The 23,310-nt window shown below is 36.6% G+C and overlaps 1 protein-coding gene across 3 annotated transcripts in view; it reads left to right on the top strand.

Moving 5' to 3' along the window:
- Positions 1 to 23,310, top strand: part of LOC120634479 (transcriptional activator cubitus interruptus-like) — a 157,025-nt gene that overhangs the window by 29,161 nt on the left and 104,554 nt on the right. For 2 of the 3 annotated variants that reach the window (XM_039905098.1, XM_039905100.1), the window contains exon 2: positions 17,940 to 17,963. The exons of the other annotated variant lie outside the window; for it this stretch is intronic. The gene's annotated coding sequence lies outside the window, so the exon portion shown is untranslated. The remainder of the gene's footprint in view (positions 1 to 17,939; positions 17,964 to 23,310) is intronic. 3 annotated transcript variants of the gene reach the window in all.

Below are 23,310 nucleotides of genomic sequence, written 5' to 3' on the forward strand. Positions count from 1 at the left end.
TTAGTAATTCGATTTTTTTTTTGGATTTAAATACCACATAGAAGTATTAAATTTGCACAAACATTGGTATACAAAGGAGGTTTTATTGTTTAAACAATCACTATGCCGTGTTGTGGCGGCAGATCAGATATAGTCACCACCCATCGTATTGCGGATGTTGTACGATTAAGGGACATCATTGCAGAACAGGTAATAGCATCCTCTAAGCTTTTACAACCTTCTATTGCGATCACAAACTCGCCTGTACAACGTGCTGAATATATACCAACGTCCTTATTGGGAGAAGCCATTAAATGTTCAGCACTGGCCTGTTATACGGTATTGATATTTATTGGTATAGAGGAATTGTTTGTTTGTCTGTAATCCATAAACTCTGAAAGTACTGAATCTTAATACACAATTTTGTTGCGACTTAAACAACAAAAACTTACAAACACGTGACATGATAATTTATTAAAGTTATCAATTTAGTTCCATATTTTGACATGTAAATTAAATTTATGACAACGTACGGTCAAAATCTTTAAAGTGATCGTGCGCAAGTGATTATGTAATTATGCACTCAGTTTTGTGATTTTTCAGGTGGCTCGTATACTTATTTGCTGTCGTGGTTTTTAATACCAAGGTGTTGTACTGACGTGGCAATTTGATACTCGAATTATGGTAACAGTGGAACCCCGTAACTGGCTGTTTATGAACGATTCTATTTATATGTCCTCCAAGTGACGCGCAATTGCAATTGTACCAATACTAATGTTTTTTTTTCTTATACACATGGCTGGGGTATAGAACAGCCTTCCGAGTTCTGTGTTTCCTAATTCTTACAACCTGGGTATCTTTAATACAAGAGTGAATGAGCATCTTCTAGGCAAGCACTTAGGCCACATCTACACTTTCCATCGGGTGAGATTGTGGTCAAGCATAGTTAAAAAAAAGGTTTTTTTTCATTTCATTTTCCCTGCTATATTAAATACTAAAAAAAAAATTGGTTGTTTGTCAAGTCGGTTTACTAACGATAGTTGAACGTGACAACGTTTTAAGAAAATACTGATGGAATATTCGAGACGTTTCGGATGCATTTCTCAAAAGAAAATTTTAATTCAATTTGTTTGATACATATTTTGTATGGATAAAGAGAAGGAGGTAAATGGAAATCACAATTGACATGATCAAGTTACATTTATTTTGGATTTGTAGGCATAAATACAATTATGTCAATTTTTTTATTTTATTTTTACAATGTATGAATATTCGACAATATATCACTGAACATATATTTGATATCGAAAGAGACATTACTTTTATCTATGCAATTATCGTTGCTATAAACAATTGACACCACATTCACTTTTCACTGCTCTTCATACTTGACGAGCTGTCCACGCGGACGCATCGCTCACTCAAGTAGGACAGAGACCGATGTCGAACGCTGCCGAATGTGGAGGCCGATTGTGCCTCTTTGTTGCTCATTCCGCGCTCTCGCTTGCACTTCAAGCCTTAAATGGAACGTCTCAGAGCGAGGTAACGCCGCATGAGTCATGTTTTTTCGAGCGTGCAGCCGGCTCCATTTGAGTAAAAGACGTAGTCACGTCAAAAAATCCAATATCCCAATTGAATATTACCAGAGAATCCTTAATCAATGAGCAATGTAACGGTAAATAAATTACAGTGTATTATTTCTTATCATCGAATGCTCATGCGAATCAAAACTAAAGCACCGCGTTACTAGAATACGTTACATTGTTTTATTTTCCCGAAAACACTTTACATATTACTCAGAAAGTGCATGTATATGCATGTGAGGGACACATTATTGTGGCGCAAAATTTATTGATATTCCGAACAGAGTTTCCATTCTCCCATGTTTTAAAGTTCACTGTTTACTGTTACTTTTCGTTTCTGATGACTCTGCCAACAATTACTTGTTCGCAATCAATTAGGACTCCTTCTTTTCTTATAATTATTACAGTTGCTCGTAATCTCATTTCAGTAACTTTAATGTTGGTAAATAGCGAATTAGAACCGCGTGGTTGGTTGATGATGAAGCTCTTTCTTTAGGTAATATCTGTGCTCAGCATTGAGACGTTAACAAGCTTTATAATAATCAATATGCCCCATTAGTTATTTAGAAAACGACGTCAATATTAACACCAGTATGTACAGACGTAGAGTTTGCGTTGTATATAAGATTTTTATTTATATCCATAAGCCTATTTCTCAAACATTGAATGTCCATTAATATTAGATGTTTCCACGCGACCACGCGGTTCTAATTCGCTATTTACCAACATTAAAGTTACTGAAATGAGATTACGAGCAACTGTAATAATTATAAGAAAAGAAGGAGTCCTAATTGATTGCGAACAAGTAATTGTTGGCAGAGTCATCAGAAACGAAAAGTAACAGTAAACAGTGAACTTTAAAACATGGGAGAATGGAAACTCTGTTCGGAATATCAATAAATTTTGCGCCACAATAATGTGTCCCTCACATGCATATACATGCACTTTCTGAGTAATATGTAAAGTGTTTTCGGGAAAATAAAACAATGTAACGTATTCTAGTAACGCGGTGCTTTAGTTTTGATTCGCATGAGCATTCGATGATAAGAAATAATACACTGTAATTTATTTACCGTTACATTGCTCATTGATTAAGGATTCTCTGGTAATATTCAATTGGGATATTGGATTTTTTGACGTGACTACGTCTTTTACTCAAATGGAGCCGGCTGCACGCTCGAAAAAACATGACTCATGCGGCGTTACCTCGCTCTGAGACGTTCCATTTAAGGCTTGAAGTGCAAGCGAGAGCGCGGAATGAGCAACAAAGAGGCACAATCGGCCTCCACATTCGGCAGCGTTCGACATCGGTCTCTGTCCTACTTGAGTGAGCGATGCGTCCGCGTGGACAGCTCGTCAAGTATGAAGAGCAGTGAAAAGTGAATGTGGTGTCAATTGTTTATAGCAACGATAATTGCATAGATAAAAGTAATGTCTCTTTCGATATCAAATATATGTTCAGTGATATATTGTCGAATATTCATACATTGTAAAAATAAAATAAAAAAATTGACATAATTGTATTTATGCCTACAAATCCAAAATAAATGTAACTTGATCATGTCAATTGTGATTTCCATTTACCTCCTTCTCTTTATCCATACAAAATATGTATCAAACAAATTGAATTAAAATTTTCTTTTGAGAAATGCATCCGAAACGTCTCGAATATTCCATCAGTATTTTCTTAAAACGTTGTCACGTTCAACTATCGTTAGTAAACCGACTTGACAAACAACCAATTTTTTTTTTAGTATTTAATATAGCAGGGAAAATGAAATGAAAAAAAACCTTTTTTTTAACTATGCTTGACCACAATCTCACCCGATGGAAAGTGTAGATGTGGCCTAAGTGCTTGCCTAGAAGATGCTCATTCACTCTTGTATTAAAGATACCCAGGTTGTAAGAATTAGGAAACACAGAACTCGGAAGGCTGTTCTATACCCCAGCCATGTGTATAAGAAAAAAAAACATTAGTATTGGTACAATTGCAATTGCGCGTCACTTGGAGGACATAATGAGTATTTGCGTTGGGTATTTAAATAGGGACCCTGTTTCACAGACGCCATTGACGATTATTAGAAGTGGAAACCATGAGCCCCAGTGACAGGCGCAGGAACTGAAGAAGAAGAAGAATGAAGAATAACACGGTAGGAAACAGAGATTTTTCTTCTGTTAATATAATACCGAGAATGTGACTATCAAAACCAGTGTGGTCCGCTCGATCGACGAATCGATATCTGCTATTATCTCGCCATTCCTCACGCCGTGTTTACTTTGTAAACCAACGATTTATAAGTTAATCTGCCGTATTTTATCGACACAAAAACAATCGAGACGACGCCAATCGATTCCCATTCGATAGTCGTCACGTGTGGTCGATTATAAGATCGGATAAGCGATATCGCGCGTATATGCCATTATCTTGTGTTAAGGCATGTACAGGTTGCTAAAGGGGATTATAAGATCGTTATGTATGATTGTATTCCAGTGAAGTGAGCGATTAAATTAGCTTAACATAATACAGAAAATATAGATCACGGTTCGCATTCACGGGAGTTTCTATTCTGGATTAGATTTCGTAAACGGCTCCAGAGAAGAACAGTAGGAACTGTCCAGGGTTCAGGTAGATCACCTTCCCAGTTGCGGTTGTGTGCAAAAGCGTTCCCGTGACCCAGTCACCAGGCTGGAACGTGATGAGTTGGAACACCGTGGGATTTTAGTTGGTAAGAGTTCGGTATAACCACTGCACCTCCCTTGGCGTGGTTGTATCCATGAGGATTTCTCTTAACATCGAGCGCTACGTCCTGCCGCGACCAGCAGTACACTTTACGCACACGAGGCCAAGAGTAAGGACCCTGGACAGATTACTGTATTTTTTAACATAAACAAAAGTCCAAATCGCTAGTCCTTCAATAAATAATTAATTTTGCAATTAAACAAGCTGCGTAAACGAAAGGACCTTGTGTTTTACAATCTGGTGCCTATATGCCTATATATGGAATGTAAGATTTTCGAACCATCGTCGTTCCAGAGATATGCGGGTTTTAACTAACAAACTGCTTTAATTTTAAAGTATAGCTTTTTTTATTTGCACATTAAAAACGTAAAAGTACTGACTGATAAAAATGCGGTTTCATTTGCAAAGCACTCAAGCCCCGATAGCCAGAGAGATGCGGGAACTGTCGGTTCTAAAACTGGTACGTATTTTAAAATTATTTAACCCATCTTTTCCAAAAAATACAGCTTGCACAGGATAGCACTATTTTAAGAGCTGTAAAATTACTTTAACTCTAGAAGTAGTAGAGTTGTTTGAGACAGAGCTCGTCCGGGGATGTACCTACTATCCTCCTGCTTTATGTTTACTTCAGCAGCGTTGATGCTACGCCTAAAATTGATGGACACACCCTCCTTGCATGCCCTGTGAAGTATTGCCCTGTTTATAGGCAATGTTTTTCACTTAACATCAGATTGGCTATCTGATTGGCCTGCCAATTATTCAGCAATTTTTTAAGTGCAGGTTAAAACACTTAACAAAAAATAAAGTTTTCAATATAATCATAATGCCGTCCAAAACGTTTGCAACCAACCTTTCATGTCTAATATCTACAAAAACCCTTACCTATGCTGTATTATTCTGTCCAAACAGTACAATTTATAACTAATTTCTCCCATTGGATATACCGAGACCAGAGTGAGACTATTAGCGGGCATTTTATTGACCGTGTAGCCTGATTTATTACTGCGTAATTGAAGTTTCTATGATCGGTATTATTTATGAGTAAGCCACCTATACAACGTGTATTTTTTAGTGCCCCGTTTTAGTGTCAATGTTTCCACGCTTCTAGTATGTTCTCGCCTTGTTTACTTGTTAATTTTCCACAGTTACATGTTTTATTGATCAGATTACATCGTTTTCATGCTTCTTTAACGCTACCATTTTTTTGAATACTTAGAACACAAAACGTTTGCTACAATCGACAGAAATTCTAAATTTATTTTATTGTATTTTTAACATTTTTCTTCAAGCATTTCTGAATCAATTTAAAGTAAGTTTTATGTTACAGTAACTTTGTTATGTGAAATGTGCCAGATATTTTTTTGAATTTATTGACAATTTAAGGCTCTTCTTTTTTAATTAATGAATAGTTTTGTAGAAATAATTAAAATTATTCTCGATTCATCAAGATCAATTATTCTCGACAGTGGGTATTGTAATAGTTATAATAATAATAATTTGAAAATATTAACCAATAAATGGGAAAATCCCTTTATGGAGCACTGGGTTGGTTCACACTCACACACCAAGTGCTCAAGAGGGTATTTTTATTTACCTTAGTTAGGAGATTCCTAATTATTTATTATTTATGGGTTTGGCCAATTTTAGTTAATGATATAGTAAATAAGATAATTGTTATTGTTGTAGCTATGGATTTTTATCTGAATTAAACGTTATTATTATTTTTATTATTATTATTATTATTAATAATAACTCGGCTAGGATAGTCCGCCGCTTTCTTAACCTGACTCCGGTCGTCTGGTCTCCCCTGCCGGGGTGTAATCCTCCGCCCGGTGCAAATATGTATTTATGTAATGTATATTTAACTGTTTTAATCTCTATGTATCTAAGTAAGTATATTAATGTTGTTTTGGCTCAGTATATATATTTATCTTGTACACGGGCGTGAGAGTAAATCTCAATAAAAATAATAATAAATGCGGGTGCATTATCGATTAACTACAGTACCTATCGCCATGACGTCTAAGAGCCCTAGGCTCTTCTCATAGTGAGATTTCGCGCTCGCCCCATCTCCCTGATCCCTGACAAACCACACGGCGGTTAGCAGCTAGCCTTACGAAAAATGAAATGAAATGATATGATGATAAACTTCACTCTTGTAAGAGAATCAGACGGCGCAAAGATACCGGTATCTTAGTCGTTATCAAGTATGAGCTTTATCACGCTATTTTACATTGTGGTATTTATGTATCAACACTCTTGGCCACCCGTTCTCTTGCTGTAAGTCCTATCTACAAAGGTTGCCTGTAAGAGATTGCTTGCAGCAATAAAACCGCCTTTGCATGTCTGCATTGTGTACTGTATACTCCTTACTGTTTCTTTTCCCGTATGTTATACGTGCAATAAAGTGTTTCTTCTATTTTAGTGAACTACTACTATCAAAAACAAGTAGTTATCTTAATATCTATCGCATCTTCATTTTATCTAGATAAAGTATCAGTAATTAGTCCTTACATGGGCGGTCATTAACTGAGCCCTTATGTGGGGTGTGTATCAACACGTCAAGAGCTGCTAATTGACTAGATAGGTACCTTTTTGTGCATCGATGCCCTTTCTTTATTTTTCATTCCTTTCTACGCTGGAGTTTTTACGTTTTTTGGTATAAAAAACTGGCCAACTGAGACTTGACTCGCGCGGAATACTGTCCCGTGACCAGTGGTGTGCATAGAGGGTATGCACAGTGTATGCAGATGATATAAAATGAAGAAAATATCCAGTACGAGTTATAAATACTTAAGGGTAGGCTTTTTATAACTCTTACTATGCTTATCCTTAGGATTTTTTAAAACTCTTTCTGCAGGTATCTTCATTTTATATTATCAGCATGCCTTGTGCATATCCTCTATGCACTCCACTGCCCGTGACCATTTTGGATGTCCATTGATTGGGTTTACATAAATCTTACTATGAAGAAATTAGAATAAGGTGTTTTTATTTCACTGAAAGTAAACTCTTAACTGCAATTTCACCTGACGGTTAGTGATGACCGCTACTTGCAGTTTATTATGGAAATTATATTTAACCCATACCACTTATCAGTTAATACATTGCATCGTACCGGAACGCTCAATCGGTTGACGACGACTTTATAGTGTGCTAACTAGCCACGACCGAAGCTGTGTAAATATATCATTTGAAAATTACTCAACGTATCGAAATATAGCGTTTTTGAATAACAATAATATGTGTAGCTTTTAATAATATTATTTCGGTTTTCATATACAACTTGAAAATGAAAACCGAAATAATCATTCTGAGACTTATCTATGAAACCGAAAAACGAATATATTTTAAGTAAACCACTGCCATAGTTTTTACTGTAAGAAATCAAATACAGCCCTAACATCACAATCAAAATTAAAATGATGTGACTCCTGACACTTTAGATAGATAGATATTTATTGCACACAATTAAGGGATAAAGATAATAAATATTGACAACATCGTATTTCACTAGAAAAAAAACCACTTTATTAAGTACGCGTAGTATTATGCGTGTCGGTCTTTTATCTTCAATAGGGTTGTCACAAGTAAACACTCAGAATGTTTTTAATTAATTAGTATGGAAAAATAAATATGCTACTTTTGATTTAATATGCAGTGTAATATGGTACCTAACGGGCTTACCTGTTAGGTGTACGGCATTTATATTAAGCTCACAACTTATTTTTTTTTTGTTGGGGGGGGGGGGATCTTCTTAAAAGATACCCGATTATCTGCGGGAGAATTCGTGTTATTTGGGTCTCAGAACATATTGGTAGCCTTTAGGATCTTCTAGAAACGCAACGGTGCCTCCTTTGCAGAACGCTTGTAGCTCTTCCCCATACCTCATCGGTTTCTACGCGTCATCTATGTACCGAAACCATTACATAAATTAAAAGTATGTATAAAAACACACTTAATACATCGAGGTTTACTAACGTATTGATAAATTTCTTAATGAAAAGGTTCCCTGGAAGAAAGCCGCTCCGCTTTCACCTCACAGAAGATAGAAAAATTATTGTTAAATTGTAAAATGATAGTAAAAAAGAGCAACTGCTGAGTTTCTTGCCGGCTTCTTCTCGTTAGAATCTGCCTTCCGAACTGGTGGTAGAGTTACTACAAACAGATATACAAATAGACGTTTCAAAAGTGCTTATATTAGGCCTGTCATTCTGCCATTTGAAGATTTCGATGGAGAGGAATTAGATTGCTCAAGCGGTTATAGTCCAGTGGTTAAGACTTTGGCTTCACTTTCGGGGTGCAAAGTCGAATCCTAGCAAGCACCTCTAGCTTTTCTAATTAAAACATTGTGATGAAACCTGCATGCCTGAGAGTCCTCCATAATGTTCTCAAAGGCATGCGAAACCCACCAATCCCCACTGGGCCAGCGTGGTGGACTAAGGCCTAAGCCCTTTTTTTCATTGTCGAAATGGGTTACTTTAATGAGATTGATTCATTATAAATTTCAGATGTGAACCAGGCCATTTGAAAAAAACTAAACACTGAATTCGATAAACTTTAAAAAGATATATTACAATTCCCTGCATAAATACAATGTGGCTGCTACTAAGAACAAGCCCGTATAGAAGCACAGAAATGACTCTTTTCAAAAGTCAACAAATTTAGCATCTTTATTATCTTTGTGTGCAAATGAAAGCGGAGACGATTGCTTCCATGAATCTTTATCTGTATTATTGAATTAATGTCTAACGCTTCATATTATCGTATATGAAGCGCTAAAGCATGTCCAAGTTGCTAAGCAAAAATCTATAAGAGTATCACAGAATAAAAGTGGTGATAGCGTAGTGATTACGGCAATTGTCTGTGGAAGAAAAGATCGTGGGGAAACATGCATGCCTTAGAAGTATCTGTAATGTTCTCAGTGAAGTCTACTACGATTGGCCAACGTGGCCGTCAACGACCAACACTCTTCTTATTCTGACAGGAGACCCGTGCCGTGTAATGAATTGGCATCATAATCATATCAACCCATTACTGGCCAACTACTTGGGGGGTGGTTTGTGGACTTCACGCAATGTTTTCCACCACCGTTGATCTCAATTAGATCTCAATTATTTTTTCTGTGAAGGCGACAACCACTCATATTCGTCATATGCAACCTGGCTCTTCATTTTTACATTAGTTTTGTTTTCGATGGAAAGGAATTATATACAGTCAATGGAAATATATAATAGCGGAATAATAGACATATTGTTAGCTTTAAGTCTCCAATAACTTGGACCACAATATAGAAACGCGCTAAGACAACCCGCGATTAACATCTTAAACCTGATCCTGGCAGATTATCGCCTATCTGGTAACACGGGCCCAGGCGACAGGGGCTGAGTAAAACAAAGTGGACACATAGCTGTTGGGTATTGGCGCATGTTACTAAACACGATCTCCTGCGTGAGAACTGGTGGAACAGGACCGCTTTACAGTCCTGACGGTATTGACGTATAGGACTCGTCGGATGCGAAAATTTCGAAGTTTGATTCAATTGGAGTTAGTCACGCTAAGTCTGTCATCGGAGGCGGTCATGATCATTTCATTTGCAAAGATAGCGCAAGCATTTTGGGTATCATGCCCACAAAAGAACAGTTAGATAGTTAGTTTATATTTTTGGTTATTTTTGTTTGCAGGTAAAAAATGTCTTTTTGTCAATGATTGACAGAGCAAATAAAATGTCAGAACATCCCTCAGAACTTGCGGAATAATATTTACATCCTACTGAATTTCAAGTTATTTCTCTCCGTTTTTACGTTTATTGGCTGTACTCTTTTCATATTTAATGGAAGATTACTTGTCCATTGTGCATTGTAACAACATCACCTGAGGAGTAAAACTTACTTTTGGAAGGTCATAGTGGTGTGGGGTAGAAAGATGGAAGAAAGCATAAATTGTACCGCACATTGCCTGACTTTCGAGTATTAGCAAATCAAGTCTGTCGACTAAACTTTGCCATTTCATTTGGTGTCTCTTCTCCATCTAGTAAGGTCAAATTTATGATCTTTGTACGCTTAGAGATGCAGCTTTGCTTGGCTTGAAGTCCTAGAATCACATATGCTATCTTTATTTCCTAAACAATCAGTTGCCTCCAAGATCATTGGTACATTTCTAGCTGGGATTTTTTTTGCCTTTTCTGGGTATACTATATGTGTCCTAGATGTTATGTTTATGCCACAGAAATAAGAACTTACAGAACCCTCATTCAGCCATTATTGCTGCAGTACGTTGTGTCCAAAAACAGTGAAAACGCCCCGCGAATAAACATTTCCTATTTTCCCCATTGTATGGAAAACACTTAGAACATTAGAGGTAAAATAATTACTGTCAACTGCTAAAAGGAATGGAGTGACCAACCGCCTGTCCGAGATACACTGCTAAAGTGGAGTGGTTTTATGGTTTAATTTTAGTCGTGTACGCGGTTTCTGTAAGTTCCTAATTCTGTGACTTATGCATAACTACAATTATCTACCGTGTGTTGAGGGCCAAAGAAAATACAGTTGTCACCAACCTTTCCCGCGGGTGTCGTACTAGACGACTTAAGGAATATAACAGAGAAACTGGCAGCGAGCTCTGTGCTGCTAATACCAACAACTGAGATAACAAACCTGGCTGCCCAGAGTGGTGGGAGATGCCTTTAGTCCAGTTAATTGATTGATTGATAACGACAATTATTACAATTGTCAGATAATAGGTTTCTGATATGTTGTTTCCACCTCCGTCTTTCTCATAAGCTTTGTCTATTTACTACAAAGTGCCCTCTGTATTCAGATAGACAGACTGATACGCAGACCCTCTAAGACTGCCTTGTTTTGATGGATTTGCCTGTCACTATGTAGTGTTTTTATCCTGGCAAGTTAAAGGTCACTGAACACAAAAGTTTGTCACTCGTTAATTAAAGCTCGCATCTGCAAGCCCCGCCCACTTCCTTTTTGGTGTTGATCTTATCTGCCCTGCTTCATTAATTTCCCCAACATCGCGCCTCCTGGCCGTGGAGGCAAGGTCATGGAATTGCTCAATATACAACGTGTAGCGGAATTAAATTTGAAGGATGCATAAGTATATTTCATAGGGTAAAAATATTTCACCCTATTAAGTGTGTTTTTATACATACTTTTAATTTATGTAATGGTTTCGGTACATAGATGACGCGTAGAAACCGATGAGGTATGGGGAAGAGCTACAAGCGTTCTGCAAAGGAGGCACCGTTGCGTTTCTAGAAGATCCTAAAGGCTACCAATATGTTCTGAGACCCACATAACACGAATTCTCCCGCAGATAATCGGGTATCTTTTAAGAAGATCCCCCCCCCCCCCAACAAAAAAAAAAATAAGTTGTGAGCTTAATATAAATGCCGTACACCTAACAGGTAAGCCCGTTAGGTACCATATTACACTGCATCTTCTAAACACCAGGTGAAATTGCAGTCATTGGTGAACTTGTAGTTAGAAAAAAAGTGGTTCGAATTAAAGTGATATGGAATTTGTTTTATGGGCTTTACAAGGAACTTTGATTTTTCTATCGATACATTATACGTGCTTACCAGTTACTGGCTAACAGGTTCAGGTTTATAAGAATCTGCCTGGATCAGATATAAACAGTTAATTACAAAGGGTATTAACGCGTCTCTATAAAATTTTGGTCCAAGTTACGACAGTAAGCGTTTTTTTTTATTTAGTCAAGTTTTAAAAGTGTAACAACGAAAAATATATTTTTCTACAAAAATAATAATTACAAACTAAAATTAATATTTCCAATAAATATTAGCTGTCTAACTGTTCACTTTTGGGCATGGTACCCAAAATGCTGGCGCTATTGCCCCTTTGAATTGCTAGACTTAGCCGTTGGGCTAAATAAGCGCCAGCTCTGGGGTCATCAGACGTAAGGACCAATTTTTGGGACATGATGTTAATAACATTTTTCGTGTCCGAAGACCATGGGCCGAGAGTCTCAAACGCAAGCGCCGCAAAAACGTACAAATACCGTAGTATTTACGGCGCTAAAGCATTTGAGCAGATTCGGCAGCTGCTGCCGCTTTTTGGGACGTACTCGGTGAGAAGCTGCCAACGTATCAACGCAGGTCGCATCCCACACCAGCGCACGCCCCATCGATCACGGTACTATAGTCATACCGTCTGGTCTCTTGCCATCATTCCTTAACAAACCGGGAGGTTCAAACCGTAACTTAAATTAATAAAGAATGTGATTCGATGTAGGTTTTTTTGACTGCTCTTAAACTTTTTATTAACATTATCCTTTGAGAAAGCTTTATATACCAAACATCAAAATGATCAAAATTGACATATGAGAACGAATTGAGAACCTGTGGTTCATTTCGTCTTTGGTCAGTCGTCTACGTTAAACAACAAATAGAGCATCTGTAAGCCCATGCTTCTACATAGCTTCAACACAGGTCAATGGTCTTTTTTGGTACCATCGGTTAGTCCATCTGTTTGGTCAATAAATACGAAGGTCTTTATCTAAAAACCTTGACCATCTCCCATGTACAGAGGTGAGGGCTGTGATTATAAGTTTGAGGTACTGAGTTTGATACCCGGCGTTTTGGGAATTTATAATTTCAGAATTTTCTCTGGTCTCTTCGGCCGTGGCTAATTACCCAATCGATATTATTATGAAAACGTGCTGCTAAGCGATTTAGCGTTCCGGTATGATGTCGTGTTGAAACCGATGAGGAGTATGGGTTTAATATAACTACAATACTCCCTAACAGGTTAGCCCGCTTATCTTGAATGCATTAGCACTTACCAGGAGAGATTGCAGTCAAGGGCTAACTTGTAACGGAATAAAAAATTTGCAACACCAGACACACCAGATTTCACCATGAGGTCTGGCTGTTAGGTGCATCATCACTTACCAGGCGAGATTGCAGCCAAGGGTTAACTTGTAACGGAATATATATATATATATATAAATAAACCAAAAAGAAATTAAAAAAAAAATTACACATATACATACATTAAATATATATATTTATTTATATACATATGGGCAACAGAACATAGAGCAATATACTATAGAACGTAGACCCACCAGGTTTCCCCATGCGGTCTGGCTGTGAGGCAAAAATACGCAAAAAAATGATGTTTATCCTTTTTTATCACATCACACCATCCACCATTCCATACACCATTTTAAACACTAATAAAGCATTGTGCTGGCAGTTAATTAACCCTCCCAGATTTATTGCCCGAAGCACGTCTCGAATCTCGATACCTCTCGATATTATATACCCGTGATACGAGTCGAAAATCGATTTCATATCCAGGTTAATTGATATATAGTTGATTAACTTTTAATTCGCCGATGTTATTGATGATTTGCGATTCATATTTGCTTAGTTTTTAATTGACCCATGAAAAGAGGGAAGTGGTGTTTTGGTATTTAATTCTACTTTGTGTGCAACGTTTTCGAGTGGTGGTGGTTAGGGGGCGGGGGGGTCCAGTGGGTATTCCCTCCCCGTAAAAAGCCCGTTAGGCACCAACTTACATTGCATCTTCTTACCACAGGTGAAATTGCAGTCATTGGTTAACTTGTATTAAAAAAAAGTGGTTCAAATTAAAGTGATATGGAATTTGTTTTATGGCATTATTTACAAGGATATTGACATTAAACAATCTTACAAAAAAATAATAAAATGAAAGTTATCCAAATCTTTAGATTTGGATTACTTAATAATAAACTTAAGCCTTGCGTTTCCGGTGGTGGTGAGTTGGTTTAATTTTTTTTATCTATGGACTTATGTTTGATTGCAATCAAACATCATGGTACTTAAGTGATGTTACGTTATTAGATGGAGCGCCTAGAAGCTCTGTTTACAGGCGATGGTTTATAACAAATCCATTCATTCACCATTTTATTTTTTGATTTATTTATTAAAGGAACACCAACAGCTTGTTTACCATACTAGCCACTTAAAAATGTGCACAGCATGTACTACAGAATGATATATTATCACTACAAACTATAATAAAAATATGAAAACTTAAACAAAACTAATATTGCAATAAGAAAAAAAAACCATTCACAATCAGCACGGCTGGTACGGACGCGGACAAAATTTGATTTTCTCCTACTTCTTTATCAACTGTCCGAGCACTGACGCACAATATCCGTATATCGTGGAAATAATATCCGCAGGAGTTTCATGTACTGGGAAATGTTTGGCTCCTTAAAGATATCATAAATTCCCCAAACACAGAAATATATAATTTTAATACCAAACGCGTATCAATTAACTGAAAAACAAAAATGGCGGTTGCTCATATGAAGGCATATTTTTTTGCTAACAAGAACTCCATTCACTCGCGTTAATCACTTTATCATGACTTCACCATTTGTAGAAGTAATTAAAGTGATTAAACAACAATTTAGCAAACAAGTTAATTAAGTAAATAATTATACTTGCGTTGTGTTAAAATTCACCTTAACAGTTAATCCTAAATGACCGTTAAGGGTTTAATTAAGTATTTGAATTAACAATTAATAATAAATTAAAAAAAACCTATAGTATACATTTTTCTACTAGTCAAGCCCATTTTAAAAACAAAAGAAACAAAATCAAAATCGTATGTGCCAGGGAGGCCCGCAGATATAAAAGTGAGGGTGTTTCTTAATCTTCTTTCACGCAGCAACAACGAAACGGATTAACGTGCTTTCTTGCATAGATATAGTGACTGCTATCTGAGTCCAAGGCTTTGGGTTCGATTTCCACAAGTGGAAAATAATTGTGTGTTGAACATAAACGTTTTTCCGTGCCTGGGTTTTTACCTATACATTATAATAATTTTTGTATATTATTCCTAAAAATATTCATCAGTCATCTTAGTACCCAAAACACAATATAGTAACTAGATGCAGATGTTGTATTCCTTTGAATATTTCATGATATTGTTTTATCTGGACGTGACCTTATTGTAAAGCTTTATGCCAATAATGTATTATTCTAGTTAGGCCTGCACCACATTATCGTTAATACACACACATATAGTGATAATTAGAGAGCAAAACTACCCAATTAGTCTGATCATGATAAGGTTTGCATATTACATGACGTAGCTTATCCAGTGTGGACATGACCTTATTGTAAAGTTGATGCCCTTAATGTATACTCCCAGTAAGGCTGGCACCACACTATCGTTAGGGCGCACACAAACGATAATTAAAGAGCCCGGGATGATAAATAACGAACCGTCCAAGTTTTTACCGAAGATGTCATTATCTCCACTGACTCTATCAGCCGTCACTTGATTATGTAGCTGGGGATTTATATGGAGTGGTTGCAACCATTAAGGCTAATAACAAAGTAAAGCTGAATAATAAGTAGGTGTGGATGTTGCTTTTGCTCTTTGATGTCCTTTGCAATTCAGCTACAAGGAATTATAAAGCTGTTAAAACATTTTAAAGCATCCAGTTACACATAATTTTAGCAGCGTTAGTACACTAAATAGCTGGTATAACGCATATAACACAGTGAAAGGAATACCATTGTTTTAAGACTTGTCTATTTAGCTTAGTTAAGAAATTTGCGCACAACAGAATTGGTACCTGAACAATGCCTTCTCTTTAGTTTTTCATAAGTTGTACAGATGATTAATTCAATTTTATATCATGTGAACGCTTTGTGCAAAATTGTGTTTGTGCGTTCTCTATAAGTACGCTACTGGGGGTTATGACGACTGTGTTTTGATCTGCCGTCACCACACGGCAATTTTTTTATGACAGTGGAATTTATAAAAGAAGGTATTATCATCTGTATAAATTACGCCATCATCGCGACACCGTAGCGCATGAATAATCGAGAAGCCCGACTCGACGAGAAGGCGAGCGCGTGAGAGCTTTTTTGTCGTGACCGCGGTCAGTAACTTAGGGATGGCACCATCTCCATTACTAATACATATTGTTGTAAAGACAAAGATGTTTCGAAGCAATTAACTTTGCTTCCATATGTACTTTTCATCATCATCATCATCATCATATCAACCCATCACCGGCCTACTACAGGGCAGGGGTCTCTTCCCACAATGAGAAGTGGTTTATGAAGTAGTCCACCACGCTGGCCCAGTGCGAATTGGTGGACTCCACACACCTTTGAGAACATTATGGAGAACTCTCGAGCATGCAGGTTTCCTCACGATATTTCCTTCACCGTTGAAGCAAGTGATATATGAATTTTTTTAAACGCACATAACTTAGAAAAGTTAGAGGTGCGTGCTGGGATTCGAACGCGGCCCCCCGAAAGTGATGTCGTAGTCTTACCTACTGAGCTATCGCCGCTATGAACCTTTACATTGAATATATTTTATTTATTTTTACGCGACTGTTACGATTGGCCCTATAGGTTCCGGCGTTTCAGATAACAGTTGACACCACCTATCCTCTTCCGCGGGTTTCGTACGAGGCGACCAAGACAATATAACGGAGAACGGGCACCAACCTGTCTGCCCCGCATGGTGATTATGGGCAAACCCTCTTGCCGGCAGAGGCCTTTAGTCCAGCAGTGGACACACATACAGATATTTCAAACTTTTAACACCCCTTTTTGCATGAGGCGTTAAAAATGGGATTTCACAGCCCTATGGGCGAAAAACAGTTGACATAACATGTTTGTTGCATTATAAACTTTATTTAGATGGATGTAAGGTTTCAAGGTAGTAATTTTTAGCTTATTAGTCAAATACAAAAAAAAAGTTGTACTGCGTAAAAATGACACCGGTTTGTGTTAGTGATTTGCTTTTAATTGGGCTCTTATTAAGTGACCGAACTGAGTTTGTTGATTATTTTGTCTTAATTTAAGAATATTTATAGGTTACGAACTATTGTTGACAAGGTTAAGTTACCATGAAAATCAAGCTTAATTTGCTATTCTCCTCGGAAAGCAGGCGAATCTGTTTGGTGTAATTTATAATTTCTTAAATCCTTATACCTACTCCACACCAAACAGATGACCTTCTCTCCTGCTTTTCGCGGAGTAAGCTTTAAGCTTGATTTTCATGGTATATCATGGATTTCCGCAAAGTAACGCCTGCTTCCATCCAAGGTTAAGTTAATCAAAATGAAAATCCTGATTCATATTTTTGTATCTTCATTCTTATTTATTTTTATTAATAGCGGACCAGGCAAACGTCAACTTGTCCGCTAAAGCAAAGCCACCTATAGGATATTAATAAGTTAGAGAAATTCATACCGACCCGATATACGATTTGACGGCCGAGTGGCGCAGTGGGCAGCGACCCTGCTTTCTGAGTCCAATGCCGTGGGTTCGATTCCCACAACTGGAGAGTGTTTGTGTGATGAACATGAATGTTTTTCAGTGTCTGGGTGTTTATCTGTATATTATAAGTATATATGTGTATTATATTCATAAAAAATTATTCATCAGCTATTTCAGTACCCATAACACAAGCTACGCTTACTTTGGGGCTAGATGGCGATGTGTGTATTGTCGTAGTATATTTAATTTAATTTAATTTAATACCAAAGCTTTGTTTTAAATGTACCAGTAAAAACCAGTGAATAAAGCAACTATGCAGTCAATTTCAATAATTATAAATGCATTATTTTCTTTACAGATGTCGGTGTTAAAGGCGAATTCGGTGAGATTACATGTTTTTTTAAATCTTCTGACTTGACATTTTAATTCTGAATCAACTGCGGTCATCAACATTCAATCATGTCGAATGACATGTTAATACATGGGGGATTGCATGATTAATTTCCTGTCATATCTAGGCCATACAATATAGTTTAATCGACGGAGATAAAAAAAACTGAACCCTTAGTATGAGATAAGTACGCTCGAAATCGAGAGTTGTTTTCGAGTTTTTACTTTATAACACTAGAAGTTGGTCGTTGAGAGCAAGCACATCTGGTGGTGCGTGATGATGCATATGGTAACGGGTCAACCTTTTAGGGGGTATGGCAGTTATAATAAACTCGTACCCCTAATCGGAACAGAACGCTTAATCGCTTGGCAGAATGTCCTTGTCGGTATGGTGGTAAGAAGCCACGGCTAAAGCCTCCAACAAGAACAAAAATGATATATTGGAACTTCAGAGTAAATAGTAGATACATTTTTTATGCACTATACCATAATTTTCATACGGTTCATTTGGCGGAATGTTTGCAAGATAATAATCTACTGTACGAAATTTGCGATTCTAAAACAAGAGTCATTAGGTGCATTTTGCTGGGAACATATAATGTAAATGATACGCGAGATAGTTGCTCCACATTTGCAAGCATTTTAATCATAAACATATACTGAGCTTATATACGGCTGTTTTTATCAGCGTGAAGACGACAGTCAGTATTTCTGACGTCAACCGGACGTGGGGTACCCCGGTTACAGGGACGTTCGGACGAAACCCTCGCAGGAGGCACCTTCAGGTTGACGTCCCCTATTCTCCGATTATATTCGCCTAGCCTGGGGCTCAACTCCTGGCGAGCTTTCGTGCTCGCTCCCATCCCCCTGTTATAACCCTTAAGGGGGCCATCAGCTATGCTACCTTACATATCGAAATAAGGCTGTTCTTTAAAAGCCACACATTTTATTTAAGGTCGATATATATTTGTAAGAATTATAAAAGTTTATCATATAGTCTACTATATTGTGCTACAAAGTCATGAAACAATCCTCGGCTAAATTATCAACTCTAGCTCGCCTTCGGCTCGAGAGTTAACGATCTCAGATAAAATGAGATTTATGACCGAGTTACACACTGCTTTTCACTTCGATTGCGAGTAAATTTGTTCGAGATCGATTTCCGGGTCAGGCCAAAAGTTAATATTTAAATGAACGATAAAATGTGTATTGTGACTCAATTTGGCACTGTTTTATATTTCGATTGCGAAATAATAAAATATTCTAAATATGACATAATAACACGTAAAACAAAATAATACTAATTATATGATTATTGAGTAACAAAATTTTTTTTTTACAAAATGTACTTATTATTATAATGCACGACTGCATAAAAGTATATAGTAACAATGGTCTTTCTGGCTCTGGGTTCTAGTATTGTTTTTTTTTGTATATAATTTGAAATATGAAACAAATATTTCACAGCTGGCAGTTCCTCGATCAGCAGTAGTTACAAAAAGAAAGGCAACTAGACATAATTGCTATAATTATATGAATGCAAACAAATGCCACCGCTTGCTATAAATCACCAATTAACCTACGCAGAACTAACGCGCCACCGGCAATTACGTCATTAATATAACAAAATGGCGCCCTCTCAATGGACTTAATGAAGTGTAATAAATAAAAAACTTATTAAGGTAGCACCTGCCAATCAAGATAACGTATAGTACCTACGAGGAAAAGGTCAAACTCGAATCGGTAATAACAAAAAGGTTTCTTAGCGAAATTTTACTCATTAGCATAAATTCATCTATTCTGCGAGGTTTAAACTGAATTATTTGTTATCTCATGACTGAAGTGGGGGTCATTGAAAATAAACACAACTTTCTTCTTTAGTTTTTAATTATAATTTACTTTTTTTTTTTTTTTAATATTTCACACTCTTCCACCTTCCCATAAACTCCCCGAATCCCCCGTCATCCATGTCGATGCCTTTTCGTCGATCAATCACCCCACCGCCACCGCGGGTTGTGATTGGTCGACGTTTTCCTGCATCAAACCCATTGGTTAAATAAAAGTAACGAGTTCTACATTCTAAACGTAATAGAATAGTTTTAAATAATAATAATTTATGTGGGATGACGGTGATTTAAAATCTATATTTAATCGAACCTAACGTTACAATCATTATTAATCTATTGTTAACTGGTAATACATACCACAAACTTTACTGCATCGATGGTTTAAAAGAAGGAATGTCAAAAAGAAAACATACCATTTTGTACTTGTTGGTATTTTTTTAAATAAATTTAAATACTCAGCTCCTTAAGATCGAAGTTCAAAGTTTAATGTGTTTTCAAGCATCGAACTCTTAATTTAAAAAAAATATTTTTCAAATCAGATTGGCCGTTCCTGGGATAAGAGCGTCCAAACGAAGAAATTCAACTCAAGACCATTATTATTTCTTCTATAAATTAATCATATTAACATATTTAACTGCAATTAAACACTTTTTATATAAATAGGCCTTAAACTGTAGCTTTCAAGAATTTTAAACCCTCGTTGATTAAATAAGTTATCCAATAAATTTGTCAAAGAAGGATTTACTTAAATTTACTCAATACTCTGTTATTGTTATTCTATACGAATAAACCTATAAAACTCTCACTTCAGTTTCTTAAACTTTAACTTTCGATCAGATTAGGAAATAAGCCCGTTAACCGTCGATTATCTGGGAATTAGTCGCTTGAAGAGCGATTCGTAACACACAGAATCGTTGTTTAATTTATGTTAAAGTAATTTTAATAATTTGTATTTAAAAAGTACTTTAACTAATGTTTTTCAATGTTTTATAAATAAATGTATTAAAAGTCCATATAAACTGCTATTTTAACTGACCCTTTTGAGCAGTCCTTCTGGTAGTGGGAACATAATAATGCAATATAATTTTATTAAAAAAAAAACCCGACCTTAAATGAAATTACTTTTTCCGATTTACGGTCTCAAATATCATTAAATGGAAAGATAAAATTTCAATAAAATAAATATTACAAGCAGGTGCTATCTTAAGACGTTATTATTATAACAGTTTTTGTATTTCACTTGCAGTACTCTAAGAGGAATGCGTATATTTTTTTGGAATAATCATTTAAATTACTATAGTCTATATAAAAAATGGTTGAGAGTCGTGTTTGTTTATTGATTTCTAACACAAAATTGTCTGAAACTAGTTAATGTTGCCTGCGGCTTCGTCCGCGTTTGTTTTGGGGTTTTCCCTTATTCCCTGGGAAAAATTGCATCGTATGGCCGTCTTTAGGACACAAACTATTTCTACGCAAAATTTCACTAGGATAACTTAAGCGGTAAAGCTTTGGAAAAGTTATGATAGTACGTGTACAAGCTATTTTTTAAAATTCCGCGGGTATCGTTTGCCAGCAGCTTTTCCGAAGTTAATATTAGCCTTCGTCTAAATTCTGTAGCCTTAGTACAAATTCTGCTCGCTCATAGTCGAGGGGTTGTTTATTTTAGAGCGTTATTAGCGGTATTATTGCTTAAAACCAACACAACTCCGTAAAGTTAGAGGTACGTAACCAGGTTCGAATTCGCTCCAAATCTACGTTCGGAGTCTTACTCATCAGGCTATCATACCATGGAGTAGGGGATTCCTGCAAAATACTTTTGTTCAGCAGTGGACGTCCATCAATTGTAATGATCGACGGCCGATTGGCGCACTTTGCAGCGACCCTGCTTTCTGAGTCCAAGGCCGTGGGTTCGATTCCCACAACTGGAAAAATGTTTGTGTGACGAGCATGAATGTTTTTCAGTGTCTGGGTGTTTTTATGTATATTCTAAGTATTTATGTATATTATTCATATAAATATTCATCGGCTATCTTAGAACCCATAACACACGCTACGCTTACATTGGGGCTAGATGGCGATGCTATTGTCGTAGTATATATATTTATATTTATTTATAATGATGATGCTAGGTCTCTTTGGATATTGGACATTGGATAGAAGCAGGCGTTACTTTGCGGAAATCCATAATATATTATGAAAATTAAGCTTAATTTGCTATAATCCGCGAAAAGCAAGGAGAATCTGTGCGGTGTAATTTATAATTTCTTCAATCCTTATACTCCACACCAAACAGATCTTCGGCAATATACCCTCTACGCACGTTTCGCTCCGAAACCGGAGCATCCTCAGGAGATGTTGACTTTACAATGAATAATTGCTAGGCCTTATGAGAAATTGAAGGTAGAAAGCTGCGGGCTTATACATGCATAAAAAACATAGGTACTCCATAATTAATTGATACAATTTCTCACACAGCAATTTGCAAAAGTAATGCGAATTTCAATTGCCCTTTCCGATATGATTATCGGCTGATGTGCGTATAAATTAATATAATAAGGTAGTCTGTGACACTACACACACTAAGCTTTGGAGGGCGATATAAATGGTAGATTCATGTACTTATTTTTGACGGCCGATTGGCGCAATGAGTACAAGCACAGTAAGCTAAAATATTTACTGCGGTCCAAGACAGTGGTTTCGATTTCCACAATTGGAAAATGTTTGTGCGATGAACACGAATGTTTTCAAGTTAAAGGTGTTCATTTATATTATTTAAAAAAGAATTAAATATCTTCAATGTACAGAACTGGACCCGTTACTGTTTTATTATATGTACAGATGTATTTATGTATATTATTCATAAAAATATTCATCAGTTATCCTATATAGTACCCATAACACAAGCTACGCTTACTTGATCGTTTTAGGGTCACAAATCCTATACTTCTGATTTTTGTTTCACTAAGGTTCTGTCACAAACTCGAGCTAAAGAAGTGTAGGCAAATTTGAGCTTTAATTCTCTCGAAATAAGATCCTTTTTACTCCGATGTTCAAGTATTCACATACTCGTAAACGGCTCCTCAGTTGCGCGTGCTAAAAAAATATAAAGAATGGGAGGCCCAGGTATTCACTTATTCACTATAATACCCACAATGTTCAGGATGGCACTTAGATCTTTCATTAATTAACAGTATTATTGAAGCTAAATACCTAGTTTCTCATATTAAAGTATTCATTTTATAAAAGACATCATTAAAGCCCACCAACCTGCTTTAGAGCAGTGTTGTGAGTCTCTCCTCTATAAACCTGACTTCCCAAGGAGTGAAATAAAACAACTAGACTGACTCCAATACTGTATATTAGGCTTCTCTATAATTCATATCACTTGTTACCCTCAAATGACTCTACTACCAGTTCGGAATGCTGTCTTCGGCAGAGAAGACCACTGGCAAGAAACTCTACCGTTGCTCTTTTATTCGATCAATTAAAACA

This window comes from Pararge aegeria, chromosome 24, assembly GCF_905163445.1.
Source record: "Pararge aegeria chromosome 24, ilParAegt1.1, whole genome shotgun sequence".
In the NCBI taxonomy this organism is placed as follows: Eukaryota; Metazoa; Arthropoda; class Insecta; order Lepidoptera; family Nymphalidae; genus Pararge; species Pararge aegeria.